This window comes from Lynx rufus, unplaced genomic scaffold, assembly GCF_022079265.1.
Source record: "Lynx rufus isolate CCGP_SWC_20201006 ecotype Redwood Valley unplaced genomic scaffold, mLynRuf1.p SCAF_1, whole genome shotgun sequence".
Taxonomy (NCBI): domain Eukaryota; kingdom Metazoa; phylum Chordata; class Mammalia; order Carnivora; family Felidae; genus Lynx; species Lynx rufus.
This window is the reverse complement of record NW_025814823.1, coordinates 209,400,359-209,413,714: the sequence shown is the minus strand read 5'-3', so window position 1 is coordinate 209,413,714 and position 13,356 is coordinate 209,400,359. Positions and strand designations below refer to the sequence as shown.

Sequence of the window (13,356 nt, the reverse complement as noted above, 5' to 3'; positions counted from 1 at the left end):
TTGTATTGTCTCCTCAGTTGTGTTCCTTTTTATCCTAGCTGGGTTTTCTTGATTCCTGTCTGTATGTAAGTAGCATTTTATGCAGGAGCCCTCTTCACCAGCTGTCTTTCCCTTACCGTTCCCACTTCTAGTTCCATAGCATTCTGACTGCTCCCATCATTGTACAGAAATTGCTCTTGCAGACCTCATCTAATGACCTTTACCTGTTAAAGTTAATGAAGGCTTTTCACTCTTTATTTTACTCATTATCTCTTTGCAGTTGACACTTTTTTTTTTATTTTTTTTAATGTTTATTTATTTCGGAGACAGAGAGAGACAGAGCATGAGTCCGGAAGGGGCAGAGAGAGAGAGGGAGACACAGAATCAGAAGCAGGCTCCAGGCTCTGAGCTGTCAGCACGGAGCCTGACGCGGGGCTCGAACCCACAAACCGTGAGATCATGACCTGAGCCAAAGTCGGTCGCTCAACCGACTGAGCCACCCAGGCGCCCCTGCAGTTGACGCTTTTGATCACACCTTCCTTTTGAACTTTTTCCTTCCCAGCTTTCCTAACACTATCCTCCCCTGCTGTGTACTTTCTTGTCTCCTATTTCACTCCTTTTCCTTTTTGCTGCTTATTCCTCTAGGCTCTGTTCCACGGGGGTCTGACTTCTCTCACAATTGTGTCTCTGTCTCCATTCTAATGACTCCTAATTCTGTGCCTTTCACACACCCTGTACAAGATTCTCCACCTGGCTGTCACACAAGTATTTCATTAGCTTTCTCTCACCTCCTTTAATATTATTATTTTCTGTTTTATACCACACGTTTCACACCTCTGCCTTGCTGAATGAGTGGCACACTCCTCTAGTCCTTCTCAGAGTTTTCCTTTACCCCTTCCATAACCCCTTGCCTTATGCCGGGCCCTGATCATCTCTCACCTGGGGTATCTAGTACAGACTTTTCTTCTCCAAGCAGTCTTGCCCACTGACACCCAAGTAGTTTTCTAAAACACAGGACTGGTACAATAACTTAAGTCACTCTGTTTACTGGCTTCAGAGTCTCCTAGACCATAAAGACCATAATCCCAGTATGTCTTATAGGATACTCTTTATAATCTTGTGATCGCGAGTGATTGTGATGGTCTTATCTTCCACTTATGCCTACTGGACACCTCATCCTCTTGTCAAAGCAAACTACTTATTCCTAGAATAAGCTGTACTTCTGCAAGCCACCTTATCTTTGCATTTTCTATATCAGTATCTAGGATTCCGCACCCCTCCTAAATTTCACTTGTAGAATCTCATGTCTTCCCCAAATACACACCTCTGTGGAATCTTTTCCACATCTTTCCAGTTGAGCTTTGCTTTCTGAGTGCTGCCTCATGATGTGATGACATTTCCTTCCAGTTTTTCTCCTCCATTAAGTAATTTGGTTTATAAGATTAGGGAGTAATTTTATCTAATAAGAAATATTGGTATATATTTTAAATCAAATCTCTTTTAATTCCATTTGACCACCTTTTTCATCTGAGGTTTCCTAGAGTGGTCCTCAGGAGTGTTTAGTTGCTGATAATCATTCTAGTAATTAATGAGACTTTTAATGGCACTTACTCCAGCTGAAACGAGAAGAGGATGGGGAAATTAAATGATTTTTCATGTTTACATGAAACTCATGTTTACAGAGTTGTGCAACCATAACAACAATCTAATTTATAACTTCGTTACCCAAAAAAGAAGTCCTGGTCAGTCATCCCCATCCCTACCCCCAGTCCTAGGCCATCACTAATCTGCTTTCAGATAAATTGGATCATGTAACATATGACCTGTTGTATCTAGCTTCTTTCACTTAGCATAATGTGTTTTCAGGTTCATCCATATTATAGTACGTGTTTGTTGAATGGTAAACCTCACCCCCCACCCCCACCTGCCAAAGATATTTCTGTGTCAAATTACTAGAACCTGTGAATGTTATCTTGATTGGAAAAGGGATCTTCAGAGATGTAATTGTTAAGGATCTTGAGATGAAATCATCCTGGATTATCTAGATGGGCACTAAATCTAATGACAAGTATCCTTAAGAGACAGAAAAGCAGAAGACACACAGAGGGGAAGGTTATGTGAAGACAGAGGGAGAGGTTGGAGTGGTATGGTTATAAGTCAGTGAAGCTGAGCAATGCTAATAGGCATTAGAAGCTGGAAGAGGCAAGGAAGGGTTCTCCTCCCAGAACCTCCAGAGAAGTGGACTGCTGGCTTCCAGACTGTGAAAGAATAAATTTTTGCTGTTTTAAGTCACCCAGTTTGTAATTTGCTATGACAGCCTCAGGAAAGTCATATGCAGGGTGTATCAGTACTTTGTTACTTTTTATTGTGAAATAGTTTTCCATTGTATTTCAAATTTTGTTTATCCACTCATCAGTTGATGGACATTGGGTTTCCAATTTTTGGCTATTATGAATATTGCTTCTGTGAACATTCATGTTACAGAACCCCATGTTGCATGGGGGTTTGTTTTAAGTTTTCTTGCATGGATACCTAGGAATGGAATTGCTGAGTCATGTGGTAAATCCATGTTTAATATTTTATTAAACTGCCAAATTGTTTTCTAATTTGGCCTCACCATTTTCTATTCCTACCAGTGATATAGGAGGAGTCCAGTTTCTTTACTTACTCACCAACACTTATTCTTGTCTGTCTTATGATTACAGCTCTCTAGTGGGTATGAAGTTTTATCTCATTGTGATTTTGATTTGTATTTCCTTAATATCAAGCATCTTTTCATGGGCTTATTGGGTATTTGTATATATTCTTTAGTAAATATGTATTCATATCTTTGCCTATTTAAAAATTGTCACTTATCTTTTTTATTGACTTGTAAAAGTTCTTTAAATATCCTGGGTACTAGTCCCTTGTCAGATATATGGTTTATAAATACTTTTTCCAAACCTATGGCTTGTCTTTAAACTTCGTTTATAGTATCTTTTGAAGCACATACCTTTTTTTTTTTTTTAATCCAAATTAGTTAACATATAGTGCAACAATGATTTCAGGAGTCGATTCCTTAATGCCCGTTACCCATTTAGCCCATCCCCCCTCCCACAACCCCTCCAGTAACCCTCTGTTTGTTCTCCATATTTAAGAGTCTCTTTTTTTGCCCCCCCTCCCTGTTTTTATATTATTTTTGCTTCCCTTCCCTTAATGTTCATCTGTTCTGTGTCTTAAAGTCCTCATATGAGTTAAGTCGTATGATATATGTCTTTCTGACTAATTTCGCTTGGCATAATAACCCTCCAGTTCCATCTATGTAGTTGCAAATGGCAAGATTTCATTCTTTTTGTCCTCCATTGATGGACATTTGGGCTCTTTCCATACTTTGGCTATTGCCAATAGCTGCTATAAACATGGCGGTGCATGTGTCCCTTCAAAACAGCACACCTGTATCCCTTGGATAAATACCTCGTAGTGCTGTTGCTGGGTTGTAGGGTAGTTCTAGTTTTAATTTTTTGAGGAACCTCCATACTGTTTTCCAGAATGGCTGCACGAGTTTGCATTCCCACCAACAATGCAAAAGAGATCCTCTTTCTCCGCATCCTCACTGACATCTGTTGTTTCCTGAGTTGTTAATGTTAGCCATTCTGACAGGTGTGAGGTGGTATCTCATTGTGGTTTTGATTTGTATTTCCCTGATGATGAGTGATGTTGAGATTTTTTCATGGAAGCATGTACATTTTTAATGCCATCCAACTGATCTTTTTTTTTTTTTCCTTTTATCGTTTGTGCTTTTGGTGTGGTATCTAAGAAATCATTTTGTAATCTAAGATCATGTTTTAAGAGTTTTAAATTTATCTCTGTGATCTATTTTGAGTTGATTTTTGTATTATGTGAGGCAAAGTTTCACATTCACCATTTAACATATGGATATCCGGTTGTTTCAGCATCATTAAAAAAAATATTTATTTAAGTAATCTCTACACCCAACGTGGGGCTCAAACTCATGACACTGAGATCAAGACTTGCATGCTCTTCCAACTGAGTCAGCCAGGTGGCCCAGCAGTATTTTTTGAAAAGACTTTTTCAAAACAGTTCTTTTTCCCTGAATTGTTTTGGCATCTTTGTTGAAAATCAGTGGGCTGTAAATGTAAGGATGTAAGTGGTTATTTATTGTAGCATTTATCCCTTAGTCTAGCTGTAGATTTCATTAGGCCTTAACTTTAATAATTGCAAGTATAAAACATTAGCACCCAATACGTATCTTCTGAATACAGTTGTATTCTTAGTGCAGTTGCTGTGTGTGTATGTGAATTATTTGTGTTTGTAAAGATTATTGTGGGTGTATATATAATCTAGAACATTTTTCCCATTTCTGGAATTTCAATACCTTCATGTTTGGGCATTTTTGGAAAGAAAGTTGTTCTTTGCCAAGAGTGCCAGCAAGTTTTAGGCTTTTGCATCACTCAAGTTGCTTGTGTAGTCTTTCGAGAAAAATTAAACCAAGATCTTTTAAGTGATTTCCATGCAAAATTAATGCTTCCCTTGACTTCTGCCAAATGCTGTGATGCATTTATGCAGTCGATGCCAGAAAGTTTAGAACTTGTATCTGGAAAGAATTCAAAATTTTAAGACAGAAAGCATTTGTGCCTGGGGCAATGTAATGACCCCACCTGTGTCTTTTTCTTGTCTTCTGGGTGTTTTCATTGCGTGTCCAGAAAGGCCCAGGCAGATCCTTCTTCTATTTTTAAATCTTTTTTATGAAGCACAGTTTTAATTTTACAAGACCAGATCTCACTCCAAGTTTCAAAATATGTGTTCTTCAGCATAAAATGTTTAGACAGATACCTAATGGCCTACCACATTAGCATCCATTTTTTTAAGGCATAGATTCAGGGAATCAGAGCCATGAAACCATAGTATAATTAGTCACTATCAGATGCTATGTTAATTGTATTTCACACTTCTATATGTTAGGTTAGTTGCTTTTTTTTTCATTGTTACTTTGATAACTAGCTTAATGTGTTAATATACCACTGAAACAAATGGAAATACTTAGTTGTTGGTTTTATTAGCTTTAATATTTTATTTATAGTCTGAGGAAAGAGCAGAAAGGAACTAGTATTTATTGAGTGTCTACTGTGTTCCAAGTACTCTCCTAGACACATTTACATCCCTTATCTCATTTAATCCCTTTATTGTTGGTATTATTATCCCAGTTTTTAGAGCTGAAAATTTTTAAACAAGCCAGATAATGATAATGATATTTTATACTTGTGTGGGGTCTTTTATATCATGATTTTAAAGTAGCATCTGACTTTTGGAGATGTTCAGTTATAAAAAAAGAGAAATGATCATAGTTTATCTCCACTGTTGCAAAGCCAAGGGTAGAAAGAAAAGACACACGAGGTATTTCGCAACTTTTTGTCCATGTTAACTATGGGAAACATAGTGAAATGAGATAAGAGTCAAGCTATACAGAATGCTTTCAGTAGGGGGTAAGGTTTTATAATTCTCAGATATAAATGGTGCTGGAACAATTCGATATCCATATATATGTATACATATTTATATATATGTGTGTATGCATACATATACAAACAGACACATATAAATGAACCTTCGTACCAGGTATAAAAAGTAATTTTAATAGATCATAGACCTAGTTGTAAAACTTTAAAGTATAAAATTTCTAGAAGAAAACATAACTCTCAAAATACAATAATAAGGAAATAAACAAAAATTTTATTTTATTTATTTTTTTTATTAAAAAATTTTTTAATGTTTATTTTTTTATTTTTATTTTTTTCAATTTATGAAATTTATTGTCAAATTGGTTTCCATACAACACCCAGTGCTCATCCCAAAAGGTGCCCTCCTCAATACCCATCACCCACCCTCCCCTCCCTCCCACCCCCCATCAACCCTCAGTTTGTTCTCAGTTTTTTTTTTTTTTTTTCAACGTTTATTTATTTTTGGGACAGAGAGAGACAGAGCATGAACGGGGGAGGGGCAGAGAGAGAGGGAGACACAGAATCGGAAACAGGCTCCAGGCTCTGAGCCATCAGCCCAGAGCCCGACGCGGGGCCCGAACCCACGGAGCGCGAGATCGTGACCTGGCTGAAGTCGGACGCCCAACCGACTGCGCCACCCAGGCGCCCCTTGTTCTCAGTTTTTAACAGTCTCTTATGCTTTGGCTCTCTCCCACTCTAACCTCTTTTTTTTTTTTTTTTCCCTTCCCCTCACCCATGGGTTTCTGTTAAGTTTCTCAAGATCCACATAAGAGTGAAACCATATGGTATCTGTCTTTCTCTGTATGGCTTATTTCACTTAGCATCACACTCTCCAGTTCCATCCACATTGCTACAAAAGGCCATATTTCATTCTTTCTCATTGCCACGTAGTATTCCATTGTGTATATAAACCACAATTTCTTTATCCATTCATCAGTTGATGGACATTTAGGGTCTTTCCACAATTTGGCTATTTAAACAACAAAAATTTTAAATGGGCCAAAGATTTAGAGACACTTCACCAAAGAAGAGAAATGGATGGCAAATAATACAATGAAAGATCCTCAATATCATTAATCATATAGGGAATGTAAATTAAAATAAAAATACCAAGCCCCACCTATTGGAATGTCTTATAAAAACCAACTGATCATATTTTTGTATGGGGCAGTTAGAGGTCTCATATACTGCTGGTGGGAATCCAAAATGAAACAGCCACTTTGAAAAACAGCTTAGTAGTTTCTTACACAGTTAAACATATTCTTATATATGATCAACAATCACATTTCAAGGTATTGTATTTAGCCAAGAGATAGGAAAACTTATTTTTACAAAACAAAAACAAAGAAACAATAAAAAACGATGCATGAATACTTACAGAGGCTTTATTCATAATCACCTCAAACTGGAAACAACCCAATAACCTTTATTAGGTAAATGAATAAACAAAATGTGGTATATCCATATAGTGGAATGTTATTCATTAGCAAAAAGGAATGGACTACTGAGATATATATACATACATTATATATATAGAATATACTATATAGATTTAATATATAAAAATATATTATGTATATATATATCTATCTATATATATATATATATATATATGTTTATTTATTTTGAGAAAAACAGAGGCCGCGCAAATGGGGGAGGGGTAGAGATGGAGAGAGAAAGAATCCCAAGCCTGCTCCGTGCCGTCAGCACAGAGTCCATCATGTGGCTTGATGCCATGAATCGTGACATCATGACCTGAGCCGAAACCAAGAGTCAGATGCCTAACCAACTGAGCCACCCGGGCTCCCCTACTGAGATGTATATAAAACTCAAATACATTATGCTAAATTAAGAAAGCCAGACTCAGAGGTTACATGCAGTGTGATTCCCATTATATAATAGTGGAAAAAGCAAAACAGGTCAGTAGTTGCCAAGGGTTAAAGCTGGGAGAGGAAGGGATGGTCTATAAAGAGGCAACACAAGGGAGAGTTTTTGGAGTGATAGAACTATGCATTTATTGGGGCACCCGGGTGGGTTAGTTGGTTAAGCATCTGACTTTGGCTCAGGTCATGATCCCGGGGTTTGTGAGTTCAAGCCCCACATTGGTCTCTCTGCTCTCAGCACAGAGCTTGCTTCAGATCCTCTGTCTCCCTCTCTTCGCCCCTCCCCGGCTCTCTCTCAAAAATAAACATTTAAAAAAAATTATGCATTTGTCAAAACTCACAGAACTGTATGTTTAAACAGATGAATTTCATTGTGAGCATATTATACCCCAGTAAACTTTATCTTTCTTTCTCTCTCTTGCTCTCTCAGAAACACAAGTCTAGACGTAGTAGACATAGGTACTCTAGAATTGGTTTCATGGCCATGGTGTCATCAAGGACCAGGGTGCCTGCTATTTTGTTGCCCTGATAAGCTGCTGCTTGAGCCCAGCATCATGTCTGGATTGCTGGCAGAGGAAGGAGTAAACAAGAGTTGAAGAAAGGTCTGCAACCTTCTTTTTGAGACTTTCCCAAAGTCCTATGCTACCCTTCCATTTACACTGCAGTGGTCAAAGCTTTGTTTCTACATTTCATCACATCTAGCTGCAAGAGAGGGTGGGAAATACAGACTTTAACTGAGAAGAAAAGAGAATGGATATTGGAGTATGCTGCTAGCAGTGTCTGTCACACTGTTGATGGCTTCTAGTCTCCTGGCTCCCCAATAGGTTGCTTTAAATCCTGGAATTCCAAGGTGCCTTTCTGATGTTTCTGTGTGTACTGTTTCCAGACTCCTACTTGAACTTACATTTTGCTAGTCATTAATTCCTAGAATGTAGTCAGTTCGATCTTAGGTCAGGCACTGGGTTTGACAGCTCTGTAAACTAGGGTTTGGTAATGTTAAGCAATCAATTAAGTTCCCAAGCAAATCTTAGGGGAAGGATATGCAAAAGTTATTTTTAAAAAACCTCAGACTCTAATTTGGCATAAATTATAAATATTTGACAAAAAATGCTGCCTATTTGAAATCTATACACTTAAAAATCAATTGTATTTACTGTATATTGGTTATACCTCAATAAAATTGATGTCTAAAATGCCTAGATAGGCAGTGAATTTCTTTTATTCTTCAACAAACATTTATTGAGGACCCAATATGTGTTCTGATCCTATTATGTTCAAGAGATGGTGCAGACCCTAGGCATACAAAAATTTTAAAAGATCGAAAGACAGAGAGAGTGAGCTTGCTCCCAAGTAGCTCTTCTTGTAGAAGGAATAAATGTTAATATGTGTAATTACAACTTATATGGTTGGTGTTATAATGTGGGATGTTATAATATGGAAACCCGGGTAGAGTGAATTCCCTAGTTTTGTTCTTTTTTCAGAATTTTACAGGCTGTTCCAAGTTGTTTGCATTTCCATATAAGTTTTAGAATTATCCTACCCAATTTCTATCTCAAAAAAACTCTGCTAGAACTTTGAACTTGTGTTGAATCTAAAGATTAACTAGGGGAGAATTGAAATCCTAACAATATTGACTCTACTGATCCATGAATACAATATGTCTTCTCATATATGTAGATCTTTACTTTCTGTCAGAAACATTTTATGGTTTTCAGTGTACAGAAGCTACACATATTTTGTCAGGTTCTATGTGTATTCATACTATTATCAATGGTATTATTTTCATAATCTCAACATCTAATTTTTGCTAGTCAATGGAAATAAAATTGATTATTGACCTAGTATCCTGTGACTTTGCTAAACTCACTATTAGTTCTAGTAGCATTTTTATAGATTCTTGGGGTTTTCTATGTATATGATCATGTGGTTTCTTAATAAAGATAGTTTTATTTCTTCTTTCTAGTCTATAAGCCTTTAATTTCTTTTATTCACCTTATTGCCCTAGCTGGCAACTCCAGTATAAAGACATGGTGAGAGTTTGATATCATTGCTTTGTTCTCAACCATAAGAGGAAAGCATTCAGCCATTCTTCATTACTGTGTATATTACTTGTAAGTTTTTCATAGATGTCCTCGATCAGGCTGAGGAAGTTCCATCCTCTTCCTAGTATGTGGAGAGTTTTTATTATGAATGAATATTGGATTTTTTGTCAAATGGTTTATTTTGCATGGATTGAGATGATCATATATCTTTTATGGTACATTATATTGTTTAATTTTCATTCCTTTCAATTCTTTGCATTCCTGGTTTAAATACCACTTAATCATGGTACATTATTATGTTTATACACTGCTACTTTGAGTTTACTGATACTTTGTTAAGGATTTTTGTGTCTTATGTTTATTGGAATATGGAACCATAGTTTTCTTTTTCTTCTTTTTTTAAATTGTTTTTAATGTTTATTTATTATTTTTGAGAGAGAGCACAAGTGGGGGAGGGGCAGAGGGAGATGGAGACACAGAATCCGAAGCAGGCTCGGGCTCTGAGCTGTCAGCACAGAGCCCTACGCGGGGCTCGAACTCACGAACTGTGAGATCATGACCTGAACTGGAGTCGGAAGCTTAACTGACTGAGCCACCCCAGGTACCCCAGAACAATAGTTTTCTTGTAGTGACTTTGGTTTTGGCATCAGTGTAGTGCGGGCCTTATTGAATGAGTGTTGGGAAGTGTTTCCTGTTCTGTGTTCTGGAAGAGTTTGTATAGAGTTGGTATTACTTCTTTCTTAAATGTTTGGTAGAAGTCAATAGCGAAGCCATCTAGAGTTTTCTTGGTGGGAAGATTTTTAACTATGTATTCAGCTTTTTAATCATAGAGGAATATTCCAGTTATTTATTTCTTAATTGAGTGAACTTTGGTAGTTAGTGTCTTTCAAGAAAATTTGTCCATCTAAATTATCAAATGTATGTATATAAATTCATTCATGAAATTCCCTTGTTGTCCTTTTAATGTTGAGCTTTATGGTGATATCTTCTCTTTCATTCAAAATATTGATGTTTGATATTGTCTCCAATTTTTGTTTTTTTTTTCATTAATCCAGCTTAAGGTTTATTAATTTTATTGATCATCTCAGGGAACCAGCTTTTGATTTCTCTGTTTTCTATTTTATTCATTTGTACTTTCATTTTTATTATCTCCTTCCTTTTATTTGCTTTAGATTTAATTTTCTCTCTTTTTTCAAGTTTCTGAAGGCTGAATCTTAGATCATTATTTTGAGGCCTTTCTTTTTTCTTCATGTATACAGTTAATACTATATTTTTCTTCTGTGTTCTATTTTAGCTGAATACCATGAATTTTTTTTTAATTTTGTTTTTAACCTTTATTTTTGAGAGAGAGAGGGAGAGAGAAAGCAAGGGAGCAACAGAGAGAGAAGGAGACACAAGATCCAAAGCAGACTCCAGGCTCTGAGCTGTCAACACAGAGCCTGATGCGGGGCTCGAACTCACGATCTGTGAGTTCGTGACCTGAGCTGAAGTTGGGTGCTCAACTGACTGAGCCACCTAGGCGCCCCACCATGAACTTTGATATATTGTATTTTCATATTTATTGGATTCAGTTTTTCTTTTTTTTTTTTTTTAAATTTTTTTTTAAACATTTATTTATTTTTGAGACAGAGAGAGACAGAGCATGAAGGGGGGAGGGGCAGAGAGAGAAGGAGACACAGAATCGGAAGCAGGCTCCAGGCTCTGAGCCATCAGCCCAGAGCCTGACGCGGGGCTCGAACTCACAGACCGCAAGATCGTGACCTGAACTGAAGTCGGACGCTTAACCGACTGTGCCACCCAGGCGCCCCGAATTCAGTTTTTCTACTATCCCTTGTGATTTTTTTCTTTGACCCGTGGATTATTTACAATTGTATTTCTTAATTTCTAAATGTTTTGGAAAAGATATATTTTCAGATACATTTCTGTTATTGATTGCTTATATAATTTTATTTTTGATGGTGTACATACTTTTTTATGATTTTGGTCATTTTTAGTGTGTTTATATTTGTTTTATGGCCCAGAGTGTGTTCAGTGTGCACCTGAAAAGAATGCACATTCATTTGTTATTGGGTGAAGTGTTATATAATTGTCAGTTAGCTCAACTTGTTTGGCATTGCTTTTGAGGTCTTCTGAATCCTTACTGATTTTTGGGGAAGCAAGGAGGAGTCTGCTGGTTCTATCAGTCACTGAGAGAGGAATGTTGAGGTATACAACTATGAATATGGATTTGCTATATTTACTTTTATTTCTGTCAAGTTTGCTTTCATATTTTGAAACTCTGTTATTAGTGGCATAAGCATTTAGAATTGTTATGTTTTCTTGATCAATTGACTCTTTATCATTGGGAAATTTTCCTCTTTCTCTCTAGTTTTATTCCTTGTTTTGATACTTTATTGGACATTAATATAGTTATTCTGTCTTTCTTTTGGTTATGTTCCCCAGGCACATTTTTCCCCATCCTTTTACTACTACAACCTATCTAAGTCTTCATATTTAAACATTTTTGTGTATTTTTAAAAGATAGAATCTGCTGAGTCTTGCTTTTATCTAATCCAATCTGACCATTTTTATCTTTTAATTGGAGTTTTTAGATAATTTATAATTAATGCAGTTTCTAATTAATGTAATTATTTGTGAGATTTGATTTGAACTTACCATGTTGCTGTTTGTTTTATATTTATCTCATGGTTCTTATTATCTCTTCCTGTTTTTGTTTCATTTCCATTTTATGTCTATTATTACATATTCATTATAAAAATATGTTAGCAATTGCTCTAGACTTTGTAATATATATCTTTAATGTATCAAAGTGTCTCTTCAAATAATACTATACATTGCAAGTATAGTACCATATCTTCTTTCCAACCTTTCTGCTATTGTTGACCTATATTTTACTTAAACATATGCTATAAACCTTGCAATACATTGTTTTACCTCAGTCATTTATCTTTTAAAGAGCTTTGAACATTTTTAAAAATATCTTTTACATTTTTATTCATTTTTACCATTTGTGGCACTCTTCCTTTGTATAGATTCACATTTCCATTTGTCTCATAGTTGTTCTTCCTGAAGAACTTCCTTTAACATTTCTTGTAATATATATTTGAAGGAAATGAATTGTCTTAGCTTTCACTCATGAAAACGTCTTTATTTTACCTTATTTGTGAAATATATTTTCACGGCCTGTAGAATATTAGATTGACTTTTTTTTTTCTTCTAGAAATTTAGAGATGTTGTTCCATAGTGCTATGGCTTGGATAGTTTCTGCCAAGTAGTTGCTGAACTCATCTTTGTTGTTCTGTATTTTATGGGATTTTTTTCCCCCCTCTCTCTCTGGGTCATAAGGATTTTGTTTTAGTCTCCTTAGTGGCAGTGCTTCTTTGCCTAGGACTTTGAGCAGGAGGGTACTCCATACCTCCCCCAGCCTTGGACTGCTGTTTCTCGTTACTTGTTGAAAACCCAGGGCAAACAATTTTGTTTCTGCTTCTCCCTCAGAGGCATGGTATCTTTTCCTGGGCCCTAGAGAGGGACATCATTCTTTTTTCAGTGACTTATTTTTTCAGTGTGTTTTCTGGAATGTGTTATATAATGGTACATTAACACATGTAAGTAATTGAGAAATTAATGTGTGTATATAGGGGGTGTACATTCAACAGTTTTACGATCAGAGTGTAGAGTTAGAGTTGTTTGGAGGCCACTGTTGTAGAGGGTTAGAACTTATAACTCTGATAGCTTCGAAGTAGAATTTGCTACTTGCTGTTTGATTTGAAGACAGTATGATTCAGATGGTTCACTTTATTTCAGTGAGTAACCTCATTTATAAATGGAGACTGTTTTACAGTGTTCCTTTTATTTTAAAATAATTATTAGATTTATATGCTTACAAGGTGAAGTAGTCTTTATGAGCTCTTCTGAATTTTAAACTCCTTTCTTTTTTGTAAATGAAAATCTCTT

General features: G+C 36.1%; 1 protein-coding gene across 2 annotated transcripts in view; it reads left to right on the top strand.

Moving 5' to 3' along the window:
* Positions 1-13,356, top strand: part of WDR70 (WD repeat domain 70) — a 298,862-nt gene that overhangs the window by 173,044 nt on the left and 112,462 nt on the right. The gene's annotated exons all lie outside the window — the stretch shown is intronic.